Source organism: Larus michahellis, chromosome 1 (assembly GCF_964199755.1).
Source record: "Larus michahellis chromosome 1, bLarMic1.1, whole genome shotgun sequence".
Taxonomy (NCBI): Eukaryota; Metazoa; Chordata; class Aves; order Charadriiformes; family Laridae; genus Larus; species Larus michahellis.
Genome location: NC_133896.1, coordinates 131,720,185 through 131,740,092, shown reverse-complemented (window position 1 = coordinate 131,740,092; position 19,908 = coordinate 131,720,185). Strand labels below are relative to the sequence as shown.

General features: G+C 37.5%; 1 protein-coding gene across 8 annotated transcripts in view; it reads right to left on the bottom strand.

Annotated features, from left to right (window-relative positions):
• Positions 1-19,908, bottom strand: part of DMD (dystrophin) — a 1,292,219-nt gene that overhangs the window by 557,357 nt on the left and 714,954 nt on the right. The window contains exon 1 of one of the 8 annotated variants that reach the window (XM_074604176.1): positions 15,346-15,515. The exons of the other annotated variants lie outside the window; for them this stretch is intronic. The gene's annotated coding sequence lies outside the window, so the exon portion shown is untranslated. Of the gene's footprint in view, positions 1-15,345; positions 15,516-19,908 lie in introns of those variants that run through there. 8 annotated transcript variants of the gene reach the window in all.

Here is a 19,908-nt window from a genome sequence, read left to right as displayed (position 1 = left end):
AAGATAGGTTATAGAGGTGGAATGGGACAACTGATTTGGTAAAACCTCACATAGAAGAGCTTTCTAACAACCAGTCCCAGAGTGACAGATACACGGTAGGATGACCGGCCCCAAACATCTAATCTTCATTTTTATGAACAGCACAAGCTATTCTGTTTCTCAGGCTACTAAATCTGTTAGAAATTAAAGTCTGAAAACATAGCTCTGAAAACTCAGGTTCATTTCTGCTTCACTGCTTCAGAAGAGAATAAGCTTCATCAGCCGGACCTAGGGATCAGACAAAGTGCTTGGTTCTTTTTGTGTAGATCCCTACAGAGTTCAGATCTTATCCTTGGTCTCATAGCAAACAATTTCATGCGTCTAGGTTCATTGTGGTTTCCACTGGTCTACCTTATGAATACCAGACCTTCATTCCTGAGATTGGACGTATCAGAAAAAGAAAACCACCAGTAGAAAACAGCAAGAACAAATTTTAGCCATCAAATGCCTGAAGTTAAAACATGTTTGTTATCTATTTATTATTAATGCTCCTTTCCTATGCCTGCTAATTAATATTAATACAAGCAGTTGTTTCACTCCTATATGCACATCTTGGTATTTTGTTTTTAAAAGTACAAAAAGGGTATACAATGTTTTAGCATTGCACTGGAAATATACTCTTGGGCCCAGAAATTAAAATACCGATTATGTATGTTATTTTTTCTACCTTCAGTATCTCTGGTGATTTTTTTGCTACACAGGCCAGAAGGGAAATTAGAGAATTTGGAGAAATAACAACAGGATGTTTGTTTACTTTAACCTGCTGCACGAAGAATTATATTATTAAGCATGTATATTATTGTTACCTATTCTATTGTAGGGTATTAGCTCAAGAAAACAGAGCGTCCTTAGTTTAAAAATAATGAGATTTTTTTTTTGTTTATTAGAGTAATATCCCTTTTCAATGGACATTATTAAATTACTTTATTTATGCAGAGAATATAGTGATAAATGTTGCTAATAAAACAACAGAAGAGAGGGAGAACCACTTCAGCATGATGCTATCATAAACTAGTAAATTGTTCCTTTCATACACAAACTCATGCTCAGCAAGTCTCACAAGCATATTGCCCTTTTACAGAATAACCTGCTGGAGACAGCAGCTACTTAAACCGAAATGAGAAGGCTAGTACACGTGGTATTTGAGGCTGTTCCTCCTCCAGACTTCTGAAAATGCCCACACCTCTTGGGGAATATCCTGTCCCAGGAAAGCGAGCACAAGCTACCGCAAGGCACCCTTCACCCACGTCCCTTGTGCCACCACTAGCACTCCTACGCCCACATGGAGCTGTGGCTCAAGAAACTTCTTTCTCCTGGTTAGTTTTCAGACAGATTTAATAAAAGCCTAATTTTCAGCTGGGAAATTAATTCCAGTTTGCTAACCCTACTTAGCATACAGCAGTGAGAAGAGTAGTTCCAGCACAAAGGGAGGGGTGGAACAACGGCTTTCAATAGCAGCCCACACTTCTGGCTGTCTAAAGTGACTGTGGCGCTGCAGCACTCCACACCTCTCGAGGTAGATTAAACGCACTTTTGCATTCAGGGGAAATAACAAACCGCTGTTTCCCCACTGAGATCAGTGCCTGACTAAACAAGCATTCCTCTTCTCTGCCACCCGTTGCAAAGCAAATAGGTAATTTTGAAGGTTTACACTAATCTATCTGTCTGATTTCACACTGGAAAAGGAGAGGAGTGCTATGGCTGGAGCTGATCTCAGCTGAGAGGCTCCGCCCAAGCAAAAGGTTCAATGCTTGTCACCTTCCCAGGCCAGACGCCTGCCCTGGGCACATTAAGAGGAAGCTTGCCAAGGCACGGCCTCTGGCTGGGGACTGTGAGAAGGAAAGCACATGAACAGCTTTTGGGGGGCTTTTCTCTTCTCTCAACCATAGCATAAGGAATAGATTCCTGAAAAGGAGATAGGCTGTTGCTGTTCTACATATAGATACTGCAGAGGTTAAACTCCCACTGCCAAAGGTGGTTTTCCCTCCTGCTGCTGTGATGAATTTGAGAAATTCATAATATTAATAAAATAATACTGTTGTGACTGTTAATTTGTATTACTAGTTGAGATCTAGCAGTGATCTGGAAGAGCCTAAGGGGTACAGACACCACTCCAAACACGAGTGTTAAGGTATATTCTGTGGTTGCTACTTCCTATGGAGTGCATTTCTACCATGTGGAGTAAGGTGTGAAATTTTTCCAACCGGAAAGTAAGGAACCAGCAGAGCCTGCAGTGAGATTCATGCAGGTATTTTTAAATTGTAGTTAACTGCCTGAGAGGGTGTAGCATCAATACAGAATTAAAGTGATACACATTTGTATCTGTCATAAATTATTAGGAAGATAAGTGGTATAGACTCCCACCAGGATGAAAGCTAGGAAAAGGTATTCTCTCAGGCTTTTGCTCCTGCAGGCAGAGTACAAGGCTACCTTCAGGAAAGACGTGGGGTTTTTTGTTTGCTTCACATTTGGAATAGTAGCAGCGCAGTGAAAAATCTCCTCTTGAGGGTGAGCTGAGCTGGAAAGTTGCCAGCGTCACTAGAGCCTCAAAAACTCTATGAGCTGTAAATAAGTTCTCACAAAAATGTGTAGTATAATTTATCTGCTAGTTGTTTAAATTGCAGTTAAAAGCTCAATAATCTTACACATGGCTCTACTGAGATGCTAGCAACCTTCAATATCCATATGATCTGTTAAAGTAGTTAGAGGTGGTATCTTAAATCCCTTTACTCCTTTCTACAGTTATCTTCTCAGACTATGTCTTCCTTCAAACCTTACTTCTACTTTGAAGAGACACAACTGCATGTTTCTTTTGATGTTTTTGTTTAATTTTATCAGGCTATGATGTTTTCTTCAAATTAGAAAATACCAAATCCTTACCTAAATTACTTCTCTTAATCTCACCGTCAGAAAGGAATCTTTCTCTGCTCTCTATGTCATTTTTTACATAACCTTAGGAAAACTCTGTAGCTAGAATAATCCTCCTCTCAAATCTTCTGAGATATTTCCTTGTATTCTGTGGCCTTTATTCCACTTATTCCTCCTCCTAGTCTGTTTTTCCAAATTTCCGTTCACACATTGATCAACTCTCTTTTATCTACTGCCATTATTCCTTTTTCAATGGATCAGCATCTTCCATGGGTTGTACTCTGTGCATGTTATGGACACACATTTTGACATATGCCAGCATTTTAGACATTTTAACCTTTATCGTTCCCTGTGCCTTTAAGCGCCCTGCTGATCTGTTCCAATCTTGTGTAAAACGGCCAATTTACCACTAAATACAATCCAAAACCTTTACTTCATCAGCCTCTATATTGCATCGTTATATGAGATGAAATTATTAAAAAGCAGCATTATCTTGTATGAGGGTATATATAACAGATGGTAGCAGTGTTTGTTTCCTAGTGTAAAGCTTACTGTGCATGTACTATGTACTACACTTCTTTAAAATGCAAGACAAGCTGGGCAGTAGGGAAGAAGTCTTCCTGCGTGGTGTTGGCTACAGCACTGCATATACACTCCCTGGCAAAAAAGCAGAAAGCACCATTCCCCAGAAGATCTGGGCATACTCTGCAGGCCGAAGCTTCAGGGCACAGGGCAGGTAGAGACAACCAACACTGAAGCCAGACAGAAGAGAGCAAACTGCACGCCTCTGAGCGGAGTAGGGATGTGCTATCAGCAGTGAGCACGTTTCTTTTCAGCCCGAAGATGACAGAGGGAAAGAAAGCTTCCTAAGAACCCAGGGGGATGTTTTAGAGTTAATTCAACTGAGAAGACACTGAAAGTCACGGGACTCATAAGGAAGGATGCAGAAAAGGACCACCAGACAATCACATAGTAACCAAAGAGTAATTTTTGGTTTAGGTACTCTTGTTTGATCTGTCTCAGCAGATCTGAATTTTCTATCTCTTAACAGCCACCTTATTCTAGCTTATTAGTTTGTGCTCTAATACACTTAGCTTTAAAGACTGGAAGCCGTTTGATGTCTTTTGTTATGCTCACTTCAAAGGAAAAGGTGGGGGTAGTTCCACTTTAAGGCTCTGGGCAACTCAAGGTCCTATCACAGGGGGGAAAAGCAGCAGCTAGGCAGATGTTAATACTGGATGCATTTTTGATGCATCAGAGCTAATAGGTTCAGTCCTCCAGCTGGAGAAAGGCAGAGAGAATAAGTAAAAAGAAAAGCTAATCCCATCCCTTGTAAATTGGAGCATAAGTACTGCAGTAGCTTGAATAAAAAGGACTTGAGAGACCGAGTAACAGTAATGGTACAACAGCTTTATTCAAGCTATTAAAGGGAGGATTTCTTTTCCGTTCAGTCATTTACTCGTAACTTTTTAGATGGGTGCCATAAGCAGCAACTTAGGCAGAGTCATTCAAATAATAGTGAACAATAACTTCTAGGTGAGAGATGCATAAGCGAAATATTGCAAGATTTGTCTTGATACAGTTATGCAATACAGATGTAAGCTGCACACAGTTGACTTTCTCTAGATTGATGGATACAGTGGGACTTGAGAAATCCCATCGTCTCAATCCCCTAACAGTTCTGTGAATTAACAACTGCTTGTCTCTAGCATTTTACCAAAGCATCCATATATCTCTCCTTTCTGTTCTTAACTCACAATACACTTTCATACTACCTCTTTTCCTCTAAAGCTAACTTTACCCTGCCTTCAGAGGTAGAGATCTACCTCCCCTTGGTTGACTGTATTGCTTCCTTCCTTTTACCCTCTGAGACAGTGGACATCAAGAAACAAAGTGTTTTCATCTTCCTTTTTGGGCTATGTCTGTTTTTCTTCCCCTTCTGCCTCCATTCTACACCACTAAACACAATCTATAATCATTATTTCACTGACATCTATTTTCCATCCTTCCTCCTTTTACCCCACTAACAATTCAGGATTCTATGCTACTTCTTACTGCACCACACACATTATTTCACCTGTTCTTCCTTCCTCTTGTTTTTCTGCCTCAGTTCTCTTTTGCAGATGCATCTTCTTGAGAATGGAAGGAAAAAGCAGGCATGTAAGTACTTCTGAGGGGTGAATAGTGCACACTTTTAAAGTGACTTACAGTCTTCATGCTACACTCTGCACAAAAAACATGTATCTCTTGCCAATCCCTTTCTAAATTTTCCAATTGTACAAAATTGTATCCAGCTTATCGAAATCTTCTAGATGGGGATCCCTGTGCCCCAGCCCTTTAAATATCTGATTGCCTCTCCACAGCTTCCTCATTCTCTTTGCCTGGCTACAGCCCAGTATTACAGGAGAATGCTGTATAATGGGTGATAGAGGTTTCAAATAAAAACATGCAAATCATGCACAATTTGTCTAAATATGCTTATGCAGGCCAGATGCAATCTGCAGCTGCAGCACAATCCTGTTTATATTCTTGATGGGTAGAGTTTACAGTCAAAAAGTTCAGCAATATTCTCAAAACGTAACATAGGCCTCGCTATGTCCTCATCACCAATCCCTTCACAGCCTACATAGCTCTCTTGTGTAGAAATAGTAAACAATTTTAAATGAAACACAAATGTTCTGTTTCGCAGATCAGTGTGCTCTGAGTCAATATGAAACTAACCATGCTTTATTTAGCATCTATTTACATATATATATTAAACAACAATAAAATGGTCTCAGGAAGGTAAGGGGCTAAGGAAGCTGTTCCTGTCTGCATGGTATTTTCCACTCTCCCTTAGAGAAGAGTGCCTCCTCTCTTGGAAGGACTGAGATGGCACAAGTCAGCTCAGAAAAGGGGCATATTGCCCTGGTGATCTGTTAAGTATCTGTTTAGCTCCACAGTGATAAGACTCTATCTTTCCAAGATGAAATATGGGATCCCTTCCATCTAAGTAATCCTCGAGGACAGCACCCTCAGAAGACCAATCCTTGATTCACTGCCGACAAACTACCTAGAAGGCGGAACATTATACAGCCCTCCAGATCTTTCCCTCAAATGTGATGCCACTCTGACCTCAGCCACCTGGACTTTCAGGCAGTTCTTTTAATGCTATTTCTTGTCACAGATTTTCCTTATAGGCTTTCATTTCCTTCTAGTCCCACTCTGCCATCCGCAGGCTTCCTTGAAACTGACTTTGCTGTGGTCTGTTTCTCCAAATACGTATGTTTTTAAGAAGCAGTATCCTTTGCTTCTTCTTGAGCAACAGCACTTATTCATTCCTGTTCATAAACATTTAACTTCAACTGAAGTGATTTAAAATAGTCAGGAGAATGTTTAGCATGCTTAGGGTGTGGGGTATGGAACAATTCACATTTCATTTAAATGTCTAATCATTATATACTAAGGTAGCATTATAAAACCTGATCAAATAAGAACTACTGCATCTGTTTCCTTAACTATTAATTTTCATCGTATGTGTAAGAAAATACATCAGGAAGCTAAAGCTTTGTATTGCAGTTGAAAAGAACATTCTCTGCAAACAGTGGTTGAGTACACTCTGACAAGATCAATGGCTTTAAGTAACTGTGTGATATTCAGTGGAAAAAAGATACACTGAACACAAGATCAAGAAACAAGGGATTTGATTTCCTCCTATGGTCTAAATACGTGAAGAAACCCTAGACTTCGTTTTGCTGATCAGGGCATTTTTTTCCCCTTTTGCAACATCAAATGGAATAAAACAGTAAAGCAAAGCACATAACACTTAATTACAATTTCCTAACTTTGAAGACGCTTAAGAAATAAAAATCAAAGTAACTATTTAATCAATCAAGGCATGAGATTAGTATTTTAGGCCTTTTGCCTGACAAAATAAAATCAATTAGATGCCTAGAAAATTTTGAAGTATACCTTTTTTTTTTTTGACAAACTATACATTCATAAAGCATATGAACAAGACTGGTAGATATGTTTCATTTGAAGTCTTGAATTAAAAGCCTCATTAAAATCTTAAAGAAATCTGCTCCTGATAGATCAGAAACTATCATCTAGAAATGAATTCCTATTAAAGAAAAGATATAATTTTGTGTTTATGGAAAGATTACTTACAGCATCACATATACCATCTGTGACAGCTTATTTCTACACTTCAGCACGGAACCAGGAGAGTAAACTGAACATCATCTTTTCAAAAGGAAAAATTGAAATGGCGAGTAGACTACCCACTGCATACTACGGAGGCACACTTAACTGCATTTCTATACTGGTCAAACCATAAAGACAAAATACATGTTTGGATGAACCGACGACATTCACTCACTATTAAAGTATAATGACATATATAATACAATACACATGAGGAGCAGGAGGCAAGGGAAAACTTGCTAAGGCAGCACTGCATGAAATGTTGTAATAATAAAGGGGTTAGTCAGTATACACTTTAAGACCAATTCTAGTATGCCCTCTTTATTAAAACTGGGTCGTTGTCAAAAAATTGCTGATGTTAGGATTTGTTGTCATGAATAATAAGAGCAACACTGCCAGAATGTGCAAGTCATAATAGACTAGGCACACAGAAAATCTTATGAATGATGGTAACATTCAAAGCTCACTGTAATGTTACTAGATATGCCCTCTAACTGATGCTATATTTAGTGTCACTTAAACTTCCTTGGCATCAAACCCGCTGCTTCTCATGAAACTAGAAAGCAGAGGTGTTTTAAGTTCAACATAACATGTTACTGCTAAGATTCAGTGGCTCTGCTGATTCCCTGTAAGGTTCTAGGGTGAATAATCTCAAAGTATGGTGAAGAGTCGGTGTGACCATTAAGTGAATTTCTCCATGGTTTCACAGTTTGAACATTTAATATATATATATCTAAGAACAACATCAGTGGAATCAAGTATTCGAACTTATAATTTCTTTTATGAAAAAAATATTCATAGATTTAAAAAAAAAGATTAGTGATTAGTTGTCTATAAGGATTATGTGTGTTACAAACACACAGCTTGAAAAGTGAAGGAGGGAGGAATTTATAAGACTTCAGTAACGGTAAAGCTGTAAGTAAAATGTACGTTTAGAAGTTCCAGCTATAAATATCACTTGGCATAAGGATGTCTGGTAAATCTGCTTTATTTTACATTTCTTTAATTCATGTTAAATTTCTAGTCCTCTACATTTCTTTTGTCCCTTCACAAAATCTCCAAGATCTTTTAATCTCCATAAAGTAAACACAACAAAGGGCAGACTGCAGTTAACCAAATAACATTTTAAAAGGAGACAAGGCAAGGGAAAGCATCTATCTGCTACTTCAGCTTTGTATCTGTCCTGTAACTCTGTCAAGAATGATGCTCCAGGTCAAGAGAAATACCTCTGTGGATCTCAAATCTGCTTCCTGTTTTTTCTCACCACGTTTCTTTCATCACATTGCTAACATCCAATGCAATTTGTGTCTGTGAACTAAAATTTCCACATAATTTAAATAATCAACAACATCGTAGTGAAACACTGGCACAGATTGCCCAGAGAAGTGGTAGATGCCCCATCCCTGGAAACATTCAAGGCCAGGTTGGACGGGGCTCTGAGCAACCTGGTCTAGTTGAAGATGTCCCTCCTCATTGCAGGGGATTTGGAAGGGATGACTTTTAAAGGTCCCTTCCAACCCAAATTATTATTCTATGATTGTATCTGGCAGGCTGATTGTGATCGTAAGTGTAATAAAGCATTATAGGTATTAACGTATCACTCATCTTGTCCACTTCACTAATATTCCAGAGAAATTTTTTAAAAATATAGTCTGTTCCTCTTACTGCTGAGGTTTGGAGAATAGTTTCTCTCTGTCAAAAAAAGTTACCATGTGATACAAAGTCTAAAAAGGAAGAAATAAGATAAAATTACTTTGCATATGGAATTTCTGGCACAGTTTTTATCTTCTTCCATTCCACTGGAGAAAAAGTCAAGAATATATGGTCTCCAAACAGAACATCTATACTTCTGCAGGCACTGTCAAAGACACTAAAAACTCAGATTTAGTTGTTTAAGGATTTCTAATGAGATTTATGGGTGCTTCAGCCTCTACAGGATTTTGTGTGTGTGTGCATCTTCATCTCCAGAAGCAATGCAAAAACCAACATGTGATGGACAGAAAGGCTTCAGGCTCCAAGATGGTAGTTCCTCCCAGTTATACCCATGTTATAGCTAAGGCATGTGATAAGAAAGGACAAGGCAAGACGAGGAAAAGAGCACAACGTTTTCTAAACATCGGTTTCTAAAATGAAGAAAGGAGAGCACAAAAAGAGCTTTTTGGTTTCATTCTGATTTGGGCATAGAAACTAAGCAGAGGTTTCTTCTGTGGCACCTTGCAATAACGCTGTCAGAGAGCAAGCAACAGAAACTGCTTTTGTGAAATGAAGATAGGTGCAGAAGTTGGGTAATCCCAAACTGCATCAGGCTGGTCACGGACATCCATAAAGCCAATCAAAGCCCAGATAACATTACCAGCTATCTTCAAGGCAGTCTACAATGCAGTTGGTAAGAACCACTGCTAAAAGCTTTATTGCTTGCTTTACAGTCCACACTGGGATGTGTATTATGGTGGTTACATTGCTACTATTAACCAGATTAAGGTATGCCTATACTGCACTACAACCACAACTTTTACACCAACACGGGTAGCAAAAGGCCTTGGCCTCTTGGCTGAATGATTTTGTCAAGACAGAAGACACAATTCTTGTGGTTTCTGTTGTATGGAAAGCTTTGAAGGTTGGTCAAATGAGAAAGGAGTAACATAAAGGAAATGAAATCAACCCAAAAGCTGAAAAGAAAAAAAAGGCATAGATACACAACAATGTCAGAGTTTTAGTAAGTTATTCAAAACATCAGCAAAATCAGTGAGGCAAAGAATTGGAGGTAGCACGACCTATGTGATATTACTAACTACAATGCCCTTCTGGCATCCAAAATTATGCCAGCTATGTTCTGTTCTCCCTTTACATGGGAAAAACACATTTGAAAATAATTATATATTCACAACGACGTGTACTACCATATTAACCGTTGAAAAGTCTGATGACTACCATATGCCTCTGCACAATTAAAGTCCAGATTTCTGGTTTTACCCAGAGATACACATAACCACCATTTGGATGTACAGATAGGCTAATCCTGCACATGCATACCGCTACTGCCATATAAAGTGTACGCTGCACTAAACAGTGCCAAAAATGGTGGCTTAACCCATAAGTTTTTTCAGAGTATGCTTAACACAAACTGATAGAACTGGGTTTCTTGCAAAAAAGCAATTATGGCTTCCATTTTCTTTTAAAAAACAGGGGCCACCCTTATTATGTTATAGCCTAGGGATTAAGTTACATTCATCCAAGAAGTGAAAGACTGAGCTTGAACTCTCTCTTTTGCCAGAGGCAATGCAAATCTACATCACTGACTACAAAGAAGTTAGACTAAAAAACATTACTTTGCAAAAAGGATGGTCATTTATTAAACCACTCTAACTTGATCAAATTCATCACATACTCAATGTCCATCAATGAAATTGCAATGGCATCCTTACCAGTGTACTTAACATAATGTGAATGTGTTTTACTGCTTCTGCACAATATAATTTCTCATTCTGTCCTCACACAGAGCTTTGAGTAAATAGTCAGCATTTTGGAAGACTAGGCTGGAAAATAAGAATCTATGGAAAAACACATCAGGAAAACTCTATTTACCCATAAATAATTTCAGCTAATTTTACAGCCATTGTGCTGTCCATAAGTAAGTACAGAAATGCAAAAATGTGCACTTACATGTTTAAGCAGACTTTAAAAAAAAAATGGGTAATTAGAAAAAAAAAAAGGAAAGAAAGAAAATAAACCAAGAAAGGGTGTCCAAGGCTGAGTATATTTTCAGGAAGATATCATTAATCTTCATTAAATGTATGCCGGAGCTAGCAGAAATGTCTTAGCTGTTTTCTGATGAACCAAGACTAAGAAGATATCGAGCCAGTCATTGCCAGTGGCCAGAACCAAAAGCAGGGAAGAAAATAAAGAGATAACATTAAGCAGGAAAACAATGGGCTGAAGTGGCCTTAAGACAAATTTTTGACCTTTTACTAACAAAACAAACAAAGGAATCGTTACACAATATGATTTTAAACTTCACTAAAATCTGTGAAAAAAAGCAGTGCTTCACAAAGTCACTAAAATATTGATTGCTGGATGATGAGGAGATATACCTGGGAAGTACCACTCTGTATTGGGCTCATTTCTTCTTCTCCTTGTTAGACACCTACTACTGTTTACATCAGGTACAGAACGTTAGGTTAGACAGACCTTTTGTCTGATCTAATACAGAATTTGTTTTGTGTTCTTTCATAATAGTTTAGTTAATTTAGTTAAGGGAAGACATATATATTGATTGGTTTTGTCAAACAGAAGTTGTACGGTTTTCTACTGACAGACAATGAACTTTTCCTCCTCCTTTCCTGAGTGAAACTCAGTAGCACAAGGGTTTTATGTGAGAAATGCGAGTGATGGTATGTATGTGTGAAAAGATATCCAATTGGTATTAAAAACTTTTTTTTTTTCCAGATATGAATGACATATAGCAACGATTGAAAATTTAAGCAGAGATATAAGTCAGGTCAGATTATGGCCTACAAGTTGAGGTTTTGTGACTCTAAACAGCATGACTAGAACAACATGTTTATAAGAGCCACTTAATATGGATTCATTAATGATACCTGTTTTTTCAGTCTTTTTTAAGCAAGGTTTTAGCTAAATCTCTCGGAGGGAAGGAAGGAAGATTTCAGTGACTTAAGGTTTGGGTTGTAGGTTTGTTTTTTCCCTGAAAATCATTAGAACTTATGAACCTGAAAAACATTGTGCCAAAAAGTGGCTCTAGTTTTACCACAACCTGTTATTGACAGAGAGAAATAAGCAAATAGTTACTAAGATAAAAATAATAAGAATAAAAAAAAAAAAACCCTAAACCAAAAGCAGATAGACAAGGAGACTGTTGATATGAAAAAAAAAATAAATATTCTTTGAATAATCAATATAACAATGTAAAAAACATTATTATGCAAGATACAAAGCGATACCGATAACTACATATATTTATTAAAATTTTTGCTATTTAACATAAGAATGTTAGGCTAATCCCATGTACTGTGCCCAGGTGCTACCTGCCTGGGAGCTGCACTGTGACACTGCTAGACAGAGTGATCTTAATCCATTCCCCAAATCCCCCATACCATGAAGAAGTTGCCTGTGATCCACACCGGGCAATACATTTCCCATCTAACTCTCGGCTCCCCCAGAAGGCAACATCCGGACACGCTCCTTATTTCGTGGTTGCCCAAGCCCTCCAGGCTCCCGGCCAAGGGGGGCCGGGGCGCTGCCGGCGAGCGGCTGCGGTGCTGGACAGTTCCCCAGCGCCGCGGGACACGGCGCCCTCAGGAGAAGAGAGGGGTGGGATGTCGGAGGACCTGCGGGGCCAGCAGCGGCACCCAGCCTTTTTGCCACTGCGCCTTTTGGATGCGTTCTCCTCGAAACAATGCGTAAATACAGTTCTATTCTTTTCCTTCTTAAGAAAAAAAATAATAATAATAAAATCACTTGATCTTTATGCACTTTTGTAGGACACGAAGGAAGCACTGAATCTCAGTTCATAAAGACTGGTAACGTGAATTAAGTGGACCATCTACAGGCAGCACCTGTATCTCCTTTCACGCTCGTTTTTGGTAAAAATTACTATTTTCATAGACAAGCAAGGTATGATCTCTTCTCTGTCTCTGTTATTTGATAGTTTTCTGAACTCACTGCAAGCAAATAAAAGTTTGCTACAAAATTTCTCAAACAGCAAAGATCTTAATTCTGAACTTGCAAGAGAGTCTAAAATTACCAACAGTTGTGACTGAATGAAATATATATTTTAGTACTTTTCAAACTTAAATTGATGTGTAGTCCTGAAACAGTCCTGTAAGTCAAATGACAGATTGAAGACATGGAATTGACTGTAAAAATCAACCTTTCAGTGCAGTTCCTGTAAATGCTAACAAGAATATTTTCAGAAAGGTGCACATAAATACATATACATTCATAGAGAAATCATATATAGGTAATTTAAAGATGCCACTGTGTATTTCAAGTATCTATTAAAAACCTAGCATCTGATCAATATTACCATTACATACTCTGTAATTAAATACAATACCTATATGCTTATGTATAGATATCCACATAGAAATAGATAGAGATACAAATTTATATACTAATCTTTCTGTCCTTATAAAGTTAGAGACTGACAATTATATAGGAATAGTTAAAAGAAAGTCAGAGTATAAAAATGCAGTATTTATGCCTGCTATTTAACTTACCAGTATATAGCTAAATGAAAAACAGTGCAAGCAGATTTCTATAGACATTCCTCTAAAATCCTTTTTCTTAAGCCTAGGCTGTAGCTTTCCTAATTTGTTTACTAAAATGTTATGTCTAAGATTTAAAATTATCTTGGCAACTCTTCTGTTTTGTGTCTTCACTTATGAAGGTTATTTTAACATAGCTTTTTCATCCTGAGGAATGCTTGTTATAATCTATCGACATATACTGTAAAGTAAATAATCTATGACCTAATAGTTTGTTTTCTGAACTTTTACAGGAAAGACGACAAATATCCATCATGACGAATGCAAAGCACTCCCTCACAAGACCAAAGCAACAGTGCATGAAATTGAACTCAAAAAGAGCCTCCATTCTGTGTGACTTCTTGGCTGACACAATTTAGATATTTATAGCTTTACGAATAGGCCACTGGAGAAGAACTTCAAGCTTTTTCTAGCCAGGAAGGATTAATGAACATGTGCACCTGGTAATTACAGCACTCCATCTTTCTCAAAGCCCTCACATTGCCTCAATGGCAGAAAATATAATGAAAAAACATTGAAAATATCAATCTGCAATTCCACAAGTCATTGAAATATTCAAATGTATAATCCCTTTTCATACTTTCTATGAACTATACTAACAGTAGTATGCAAAAAATCATACATACATATTTTCTGCTTCATGTTATTACCTGGCATGCCTAATTTAAAATGTAAAACTCATCTGATAAAAATTCAGGCTTTCACTTACTCTAGACTCAAATTAGAAAATGCATGAGAATGACTGACAAATACTTCCTTAAGTAACAGCAGAAACAAATAACAACCTGGGGTAACACATGCAATTCTAAGAAAACATAAATTCCACAAGAAAAGTTTACTAGAAAATAAACATTCAGAGAGTCGGGGAAAAAAACATTCTGTACTTTTTTTCTTTAAAAAGGGTTTCAGAGGTATTGTGGGGTGGAAACTTTTAAAGAAGTATGCATGCTACCACAACCATTTGTCTAATATGCATACTACTAGAAATCTACCGGGGGAAGGGGGGCTGTTTGTTTGTTAAAACACCACCTAGATTAACTTGAAAAACACTATGCACTTCATATTGGATTTTGAGAGTAAAAAATATTGAAAAAAATACTTGGAAAATATTGCAAAACATAAAACCCACTTCTTCATCATCAAAGTAGTAAAAATTTAAATAGTCTATGAGCATCAATAATAGAATTTTTTTGTGTTATTCTGACGTTTGATATACCACTAACCTGAAGCAGACAGATACATAAATGGATGAAGCAGACTACCCAAAAGTAAAAACAGCATTACTAATATAGGTTATTTTAAGCAAAAAGCCTGAACTGCTTTACAAGTGAAATTAAATTTTAAAATACATTTTAGTGAAGCACTTAGCTATTACAACATTTGAATGGAAAGTCAATTATAACCTAAATGCACAGATATCTATATGGCTCTAAAAGTAGTCTTTTAAAAGATATTTAAGCACAGTACGAGATTTGAGCATTAAAAATGGCCTTTTATTGTTAAAACATACTGTTCCTTGGTGGATTATAGAAAAAGAAAAGACTCCAATAGAGATAAGCGTGCGTGAAATGCTCTCTCCAGAGTATTCAAGCAAACTGCCTGCAATAAGGGGACTTCAAAAAGCAGCAAGCCAAGAGATGTTCAAAGCACCTTGCAGCTTTGGGCTGCTGGCCTCTACTGCTGTTTTTAATACAGTTGGGTTTAAGTTGGGAGCGGATAAATAATTGACAGAGATATTTCCTGAAAGCTTTGATCACCACACCGTTTGTCACTAGCTCCAAAGTAGTCATTACGATAACACTTAATCTGGGGCTTCTGATTTCAAGTACAAAAGCATCCCCTCCCACCTATTGCTCACAGTCTCCTGCATCAGAACAGGAGACTTAAGATGCTGCCTTGCACAGCACTAACACACCACGCTCTCCCCAGCACATTCCTTCTCCAGCACGCCTATTTTTCGCTTCCTTACCTTTAAAAGGCTGCCCAAAACCTGCCAAGTCCTCCCCCCCAAGACGGTTTCAGTTCAGCGCATCCAGCAGTGCATCCGCACAAAGCTTTGCCATTGCGAGTGTGAAGAGAAAGAGCTGCCGGGATGCTGAATGGCACATCAGCCAACTTTGTGTGTATCCGCGGCTCCCTGAAAAAGCCGGACTGAAATTCGCCTCGCTTGCGGATTGGATTCAACAGCCCACAGATAACAGTGCGAGAGAGCAAGGATTTAAAAGGGAAAAGGGCGGGGGGAAAACAGAAAAGAAAAATCTTGCCCGTATTGGAGGATAAGCCTTGCCTGTGAAATTTAAGCTGGTCTTCTGAGTCCAATAAATACTACTATAAAATACTACTATAAATATTACTAATATTTTTTAATCTCGAATGCAAAACTACTCTTCTGTAATATTTTGATTGCACCATATACCATTGGAGGCCATCGGTTTAACAGCTAATATTTCAATATGGAATATGTTAACTATTTGCATGACTAATATATTACGGAATAACATAAGCATTTCAGCCTTCATGTTATAATCATATAAAAAAGTGCAATACGTGAACAAAAAACATTTCAGATCTAGTTAGACTTGAATTTTACTAATTTTCTGTGGATTGTTTTAGTACTGGTTTAGATTCAATTAACTATAAAAAAAAAAAGTTTCCTTTCTTCCCTGTTACATACAGATATTGGTGTTCCCATGTAACAGTGTAGACTGTTTCACCTGCATTACTTGTGGAGTTCTTGTAGAAAAATCTACCTGTCGCACCAATCCTGGCTTTACACATTTCATCCTACATTCAGTCTAGAAGGAATCAGAGAGTTTGTTGAGACACTATTGGCCACATTATACCATGATAAGGCTTCAAACATTGTTCAGTAGAACATTGCTTACACTATCCTGATGAATCTGTCTGAAATGGAACATTTTCATCTGTTATAGCTAATGTTGTACACATGACATATGATACAATATAAAGTTTAATTTATGTGTCTAGTAAGATCAGCTTTTATTCCACCATTTTAAGAATAATGTTGAAGAATTCATGCTTTACCATATATTCTTTCTCGAACCATAGTAGTGTACAAATTTATTTCCGCTTGCTGACAATGAAAATATCATTTTCTAGTGGCTCTACTGTTTGGCATTGGCACAGCAATTTGAGGTTAGAAGCAGAAGTAAAAGTGCCAGGAAGATAAGAGGCCAGATGTACCATAGAGGTGATGACCTCATTTGGCAAGAAATGCACTTTGGATATATAGTTTAAATAGCACAGTTTATTTCAAGCAGTACCTATTTTTAGTGAGGTTGGGTGAGGAGGAAGCCTCTATCACCTCCAAGGTCTTAGGCTCCATTAAAACAAGACACATAATAAAGGACAAGCAGGAAAAAGGACCACCGAGGTAAAAGGAATGGCAACTTTCACAACTATCTGTCTATTCAGTGTATTTTTTTTCCTTCATAAACATTATATCCGTCTAAATGATAAGGAGTTCACATTCCAAATTTCATTGCCAATTATGAGGCGTTAAATTGGCCTGTATAGGTTTTTTGGCTCCTATTGACCTCATCAAACAGCTGTGATTTCTAAGCAATCAGTCTCTAATGAGTTCAGGAACAATAAAAGAAGTTAAAATGCCAGATGTATTTCATTTATCTTTTTAAAAAAATGAACTCTCTTAAGATGTACATCTTGAAAATTTTAAGTTTAATACCGACAAAATGTTATTTGGTTTTGCATTTTTTGCTAATGCATGGAGGAATCATCCTCTGGTGACTGAAAAGGAAAAACAATACTTGTGCTCTGCCTCTATCTTTTTAATATAGTTAGTGTCTTATCAGCACTCAAACACACTCCTGTGAGCAGCTCTGGAAAACTAGCTAGAATGCTCAAATACTTTAGCTCTCTTTCAGTCTTGTCTCATTTTATTGTCTTATAATGCAAACATCTGTAATATACTGAAAACTATACTGCAATTTTTCAAACCAGGTAAAAGCTATGCACCTAATGAAAGAAACATCTCAGAAATAGCTGAAATGCACAATGTAGCTATTAATTGCATGAAAAAAAAAATTGCTATACACCCATCACAAGTAAATATCTTTAAAGCTTACAATAATGATAGAATATTTTTTCTTAAAGAAGCAGATTTTTGTCAGTACTTGTTAATGTTAGTTAAGCTTACAATTACTATATTAAATACTTAAATATATTAACTAAAGGTTAGAATACAGGTTCATTGAAAAGGTTGTGAACAGAAGATAATTCTCAGCTGCGAGCTCGGTGATTAACGTATTTAGCATTTAAGGGCTGTTAGTCCATCATCTTTCCTGTGCACAAAACTCATTGAAAGCAAAACAGCCCAACACTTTAAATGGTTTGTTTGTTTATGTTTGATGACTCTTTAAGTAAGCAGGAATCCAGATAACCTCTTGGTAAAGAATTCATTATGTAGCTGTTCCAATACGACAGCACTATTTCAGGAATCGTATTGCACATACATTTTTTAACTAGTCATGTGCACTTAGCAGTCCATTTTGTGTCCTATGCAGAAATATTGCATACACATAATAAATATGAATTCGTAGTTCCTTTTGACTGTAGTATACAAGGACGAATGTAAAGCAACTTCCTTGCAAAAAGGTTCACACTCTTATCCCAATTTTGGTTTATGCCATATCCTAAAATAGTTTTATTTTTATCCCTGACATCTTGCAGCCTTTCAGCAGAGGATAAAAGCTAACACATCCCCAACTCCCCAGTCAAGCACAGTTCTTTAAGAAAGCCACAGAACTAGACCTTGGGGGAAAAAAAAAATCACTAAAATGACCATGTTGATTGCAGCTATCAGGGAGTTACACAGAGATAAAATGGTTTCTAAGTTATCTAAACTTAAGTGTATGGAGAACAAATACTTTGACTTAGCAAATGAATAGGAATTCAACAGAGAGACATAGCTATGTTTGCCATGAGCTCTCCTACAGCAGTCAGGCGGCTGCATGTTTAAACAGATGTAGATAATCCACAGCAAATCCTAGATAATGTAGACGATATCTCATTTGAATGTGAAAAAAAACATACATCGGTGGAGAAAGCACCTATCAGAGAGCTTTGTGGCCAGCCAAACCCCTTAAGGGTTTCCTCATGGCTCTTGGATCATCATTTAGAATAAATCTGTCATGAATGTACAACTGATCTTGCCCAGATTCCTGACATTTCTGTTTGTGACCATACTGGAGATTATATTTTGCAGGCCAACACAAGTCTGTAGTGTGATGGGTAGCCAAAGGCAGGAGAATTCAGAAAAACTCTAAGGAAAAGAGTGACTTAAATTAGAGGTGGTGAATGTTACTAAGCGAGACTATCAGCTTCAAAAATTTTGATTCACTGTCCTGCTGAGCCTGATAGGTTTTGGTCAGATAGGTATCATAATAGGAATGCAGAAGAAAAAATAATTTCATCAGCATTAAAAGGACTCTGTCTCAAAGACAGCATTCATTCTTTGCAAAAACAGCACAGAAGTGTAAGGCAGACAGAAGCGGCACTTTATAGGTATTATATTCATCTAGGTTATTTGCAGGAGGTATTAAGACTTCACAGGTAAAGGAGACGTAGATGGGTAGATGATCTACAAAAGGCTCCTTTCTGTTACTAATCCTCTATTCTTACTGCTAAAAATACTACCATTTTGGCTTTAAGGTGCTCTTGTCATTACTTAACTTGGCCAAAGATTCTTGAAAACAGAAATTATACAAAGGATGCGGTCACACCTGAAGTTGGCATAGTTTACAGGCTACTGTGGCATGTAGGATGGAATTGCAATATTACCATTGAGAATTGTAGGTCCATGGTATTCTTTAACCTTTTAGAACTTGAATCCGTGTTGCCTACTTCCCATGATTGTGACAGAAGTTCAGGTGTTAGCATAGTTAGGGACAAAGGCCTTGCTGCTGCAGTACGCAAGCAAATACTGTAAGTACTACAAGGACACAAGCAGGAACGAAAAATTAAATTAAGAGCAAAAGAATAAAAAGTATAACTTTTAGTTAGCCCTGAAAAAGTGAACACCACTACACAGCAGTGGTCCCTGTTCGGCATTGTATAAAACATACATGCACAGGAGGTAGTCATCCTCCCTCCCATGTGTGCTGAGCAAATTCTAAGGAGGTAAGCTCCCATTTATTTGCTATTTTACAGACTGGTTATCTTCTGGGAAGTAGATATTTCCATCTTCCCGCTATTAGGCAAGAACAGGTCTAGTTATAACACGTTATAGGCTTTCCTGACAGCACAGGTTTTTCTGAATCTTGAGCAGGAGGTGCTACGGAAGAGCAGGACTTATGAAGTTCTGATTTACTTGTTTCCACCTCGTGTTTTCTTGTTGTTCATTCTAAGTGACTTTTGTGTGGAGGAAAGTCAACAGACTCAACCTTAGGGTTTGTACCTCACCATTCAGAGCTACACTCATTTCTACCAGCTGTATCAGATCATCCAGATGAGCTTAGACACTTACTAGATACCATAAAAAAAAAAAAAAAGT